Source organism: Vicugna pacos, chromosome 28, assembly GCF_048564905.1.
Source record: "Vicugna pacos chromosome 28, VicPac4, whole genome shotgun sequence".
NCBI classification, from domain to species: Eukaryota; Metazoa; Chordata; class Mammalia; order Artiodactyla; family Camelidae; genus Vicugna; species Vicugna pacos.
The window spans coordinates 3,225,879-3,231,302 of NC_133014.1; positions in this window are offsets into that span (position 1 = coordinate 3,225,879).

A 5,424-nucleotide genomic window follows, 5' to 3' on the forward strand; every position below is an offset into this window, starting at 1 on the left:
ACAGATGTGTTTTACATCAGCAACATGACAAAGCCATATAATAAGGCATAGTTGTGTGAAAGTATCGCCCTTTAACAGCAAGAAAAGTAACACGTGCTTCAGAGGGAAAGGCAGTGGGAGGGAAGACAGTCATGGCAGTGAGTGAGCCACATTCAGTTTGTTCTGTTGTAATCTCAGCCTTGTCACTGATACAGTGAAAACAAAATGTTCTTGCTGTGAATGCAGTGAAACAGAAACGTTTTGGAATACCTTCGTTAAACAGGCAACTTCAATCTATAATCAAAACGTATCTCAGTGGTATAGTGAAGACTTCTTGGCAGTGACAATAACAACCTAATTAAATGTGTTCTCCTTTGCAAGGGTGTGAACGTCAGGAGAGTTTAGTTTTTTTGTTCCAGGATTGGTTTCTTTTCCTGAGCAAGGATGGTTTACAGAAACTGGCAGCTTCTGTACCATTAGTCTACTCCACAGAAATAGGGTCGGGTCACAGGCATCTCCTGTGGCTTCTTGGAAGAGTGATGTGGGAAGAATGAAGAGTTTCCATCGTGACAGTATCCCACTTTGAGAGTTTTGCTTCCAGATCTGTGAGAAGGGATGGGTAAATTTGTCTAGCACATTGGCTTATGTCTGAGCAGACGTGGCCAAGACACTTTTCTTCCTGACTCCCTGAAAGAACATAATCTCTTCCAGTGCTGAGTGAGTAATGAGTTCAGCAGCATTGCTGTGGGGTGAGCAGTCCTCCGGCCGCTCTGTTCCTCCCCAGAGCCTCCAAGCTCTGACCTTCTGATGCCCATGTCACTGATGTTTCTTTAGTGGCCTCCTTCTGGATTTCTCTCCCTGTGTCCTTATTTCCAGGACAGCCCCCTCATGAGAACGTGAGTAGAGGAAAATGTGCTGGGGGTCGATGTAAATATTCAAGTTCAAAAGCCCTAGAAAACATTTCAAGGATTTTAAAATACACTTTGTTGTAACACATGGACTTTTAGAAAGGACTTTCAGTCTCATTGAGGTTATAAGAAAGACTGAAAAGCTTAAAGAAAGTTTAATGAAAACTTTTGGATTTATCACAGCCTTAAAGACTCTTGGGAATCGGGGTCTGCTAAACATTGAGGAAAATGTGGTACACATTAATATTCGTGTGGGCTGGGTGTGCTTCTGTTTGAAAGTTTCCATTGTTCAGCTGCTCAGAAGTAGCAGGCAGATGTAGTGGACGTGATGACCACCTCTAGTTTGAGTCAGGTTGGTCCTATGTGGCAGAGTTTTGCCAGATGTCGACTAAATCCTCAGATGCTATGTTTGCTGAATAAACACACAGCCCTTGCGCAGAGATGTTAACAGAAAGCAGTGCCCACTGCATTCTTCCCAGCTCCGCCCCTTCCAAACCCTCCACCCTGTTCCAGGACCAGATGCTCGTAAACTGAAGCTATTCAGTGTCCCTTTTTTCACTCTCAGGACGGACAAAGGTCACATTGCTTTACATCTCAAGATAACATCACTTCATCTTTTCTTGTTGTTGTTGTTACAATACAACAGTGTTGACCAGGAGGGACAACTCACCTGCAACCAGGTTCACCCAGCTTGGTTCCCCAGCTCCTTCCACCAGGTACAGGGTGAGGTCTGACAGGTCCTCATGGTCTCCGGGGAACACTAGTGCTGGCCCCGTGTCTCACCTCCCCTGCGTCCTTACAGGGGGCAGCTCAGAGCTGTGTGTAAGCCTCGTGCAACTTCAGGGCTGAGAACCGAGATGGGTGAGCAAGCGGCTTTTTCCCCCTTTCAGGTTCGGAGGGGCTTTCCTCGTCTGCTGGACACAGAGCTCAAAACCCTCAATCACAGCCCTCCCCACGTGTCCCAGGCCCTCGGCCGGTCGGCCAGACACTTCATCAGTTCTGGACTCTCCAGTCCTCTCCTGCCATTGTAGCCTCTGGACAAAGCCAGGCCGAAGTAATCGTTAGCATTTTCAAAATTGAGAAATAAAATTAACTGTTTAAAGCTGCCACAGGTCATCCTGTGGCAGGTTCACAAGCCAGTGCATTCTGGTGGGACAGATTAATATCTGATGCTGTGGGCTGACCCTTCCGGACAGGGATGCTGAGAGCCACTGAATTAACTGGGTCTGTTTGGCTGCATGAGGTGGAGTCAGGCTCTTGTGAGTAATGGTCGGTGATGTAAGACTCTCACTGCACAGATGACATGACTAAAGCTCTCTCTTCAGCCTTTTTTCTCAGAGATCAACGCACAGGGCGGGGTCGAGACTGGTGGCCAAAGTGACCTGGTCCCACTGCTGCTTAGCTGTGGGAAGGACAAGAGACAGAGGACAAGAGCGGTTCCACAGCTGCATTTAGAAGTTCAGTGCTTGGGCCAGTTGTGCCTGAGTTCAGACTTGCTGTTGATGCTCTGGCTATTTCGTGAAATTGTCGTATGTTTCTGTCTCTCAGACAGTATTTACACCAGTGGTTCATGAAAGGTATTTCTCTGTCAAGGAAATAAATTGTTAAGTTCTGGTTCTTGTTTTATTAGATGAATGAAGCCTTTTAGTAAGAAGAAAAACATCTATCAGTTTCTCTACAAGCTTGGGCTAATGGAATCTAAAGACTTAAAGGTATTGATAGAATTCTTACTCTTACTCTAAAGTGTGCATGTAGATATAGTTCTGTGTATATATACGTATCTACACACATGGCTGCTTTTATAGTGTCTTTTCTCAACAAACTTTTCTTCTGAAAACTTTACAATAAAGTTTGTTTTAATTATGCAAACACCAGTTTTTTCCAGAGAAGTAAGCAAATGTTATATGTCCTTCTGTTACAAAAAAAATAAATCCAGTCTTCCCACACACGCATATTTCACACATTCTGGCTACCTTAGAAAGTATGTCGGAAATATTTACAAGACACTCAGAGCGTGGAAACACTACGTGAAGACTGTATCCTCATCAGAAGCCTGACTGAACTCTGAACTTTGGGGGGAAGTTATCCTAGAGCTCACGGCTTTTGCAAGATTAGGGAAAGAAACATTTATTTGGTTCTATGGAAGATAGTCTTCTTAGTAGGTAGATTCCACACAAATTACCCGCGTTGGAACCGGTAAAGCCTAACGCTTACGATCCCGCACTGTCCTGTTTCACTCTTGATAAAATACTTAGGAAATTTTTCCAGTGGAAACCAGTGAACTTTTTTAACAGCTTTGGGAATTTTTTTGTACGCTAGTTTTTAAAATGCAGTGTCTACGCGTCAAACAAATTATGGCTTGAGGTTTTCCAGAAGTCACCTTTTAAAAGTGTTTGTACACATTTTAACACTTTGACCTTTTCTATTTTGGTTTTGTATATTTTTATGTGTACACAGTGTACAGATTTTTTTTCCTGTAAATAAAACACATTTTCATTTGTCTAGAAGTTTCTCTGTTTGAATGTATAGAATTTGCACAAACAAAGGAGCCCGGGGCGTAATAATGGGTCTTTCCTGGAAAAACCTGGTGCAAAGCTGAGATCTAACGGAAGCTGCAGAAGGAGTGACGCCTTCAGACGCTGATGTGGACAACGGGCCTGGAACAGAGATGGGGTCGGTGTTCCGTGCTCAGGGGCCGTCGGGCGCAGGGGAGCGGCCTGGCTGAAATCCAGCAGGAAAGACATATTTAGGCTCCAGGTCCTGGTGCTGGCTCAGCAGCCCAGCGCTTTTATTAACTGATTGCCTTGGGGGGTACTTCCAGTGTGACAGTGCTTTCAGTTTTGGAGAACACAAGTAAGTAATCAGAGAGGAGCCTGGGGACAGGGAATCCACCTCACCCACAGCCAGCTCACGTTAGCCTGGTGTTTCCATACTGTCCGCGTTAGGGGAAGTCAATTAGGCTCTGGAAAGAAACTTCCAAACGTGTATACTTTCTGGCTAGAATGTGAAGGGGTCCTCGAAGGGCAGCGTCCGAGTTTGATGTCAGGACTGGTGTGGGTGGCTGAGGACGTGGTCCCCTTTGACGGTTGTGCTGAATCAGACAGGGCTCGCGCACCTTGGCCATGGTTTTCCTTTCCCTGCAAGATGACTGCCTGCTTCCAGACAATTAAAATGCACGCCTGGTTCTCAGGGCCCTGATTTGGAAGGACCAGGGGTGGAGCCCCCGAAGGATGCTGGGATGTGGCTGCTGGGAACCCAGGTGCGTACCCAGGGAGAAGCGGGTGCGAGGGAGGAGGTGGGCGAAGAACAGGGGAGACAGGACTCGTGAGGACTGGAGGCACACGGAGGGGCAGCCCTGGGCACTCCGTGCTGTGCTCACGAAACCCCAGGTACACAGAATCTAGCAGGACAGCGGCCCTCTGGCACCAAAGATCTGCTGCCCCTTCATTGGAGCAGGGGTTGGCCAACTGCAGCTCACAGCCTGCTTTTGTCAGTAAAGTTTTATTGGCCCTCAGGCACGCTCGTTTGTCTACATCTTGTCCATGCTACTACGTGTGAAAGTGGAGAATTTGCAACAGAGAGCTTATAGCCCACCACTCCTGAACTGTCTCTTACCCAGTCCCTTACAGAAAGGGTCTGCAGAGCACCGAGGGGGTTTTGGGTTTTGTTTGTTCATTTCTGCTGGCTGGAGAGGACAAGGCTCTGCCCTCAGGAGACCACCCAGACGGGATCAGACTCACGGGAGGAAGGCCAGCTGCCTTAGGGGTTTGCCTCTTAAATACTTAATTCCTCTCAACAATATTTAATACCCCTGCACACAAAGTGGAGTGACCATTAATCAGTGGCTCTGTGACACTCACTCAGTGTCTAGACCTGAATAAAGACTGTGTCCTTCAAACCCCACGTCTAGTCCTTGGGCAGGAGGGGCTGATCAGCCAGGGGGTGCGGGAAGCATGTGGTCATTCTTCATGAGCCGTTGCCGGGGCTGATGGGAGGATGTTTCCAAGTGGACCACAGAACGTTGCTGCATCATCTTGGATAAACACCTCAAACTTCTAAAGTGTAATCTCTTCAGGGCGACTGCACTTAACGGGGAAACTGTCACGGGTGTGAAAATTGCACAGGCATCTGCCGCGCACAGTTTAACCAAACAATTTCCAGCCCGGTCTTTACAGTGGCATTTTTAACACCTTCACAAAGCAACACCATGAAAGAAGGACCAGTCTAACACCTGCTCAGAAAGACAGCCTGTTCTTCTAACAAAAGCACAGCAAGAAGCAGATTCCGTGAGTTAATATGATGCAGAGATAGACAAAAATGCCTGGAGTCACGAAGACAACAAAGTCACTACATGACATAGAGAACCAGTTGGATTCCTCAGTCAAGAAAGAAATAGAAATTATTCACCTGGGAAAGGTTTGTTTATTCAGAGACCAGAGGAAGTATATGTATTCTTTGTTTTCTTCCTTTCTTTTTCCTTCAAGTTAAGGATTCCTGCACTTAGGTAGCATTTCAAAACAGCTGATGATATAGGTCA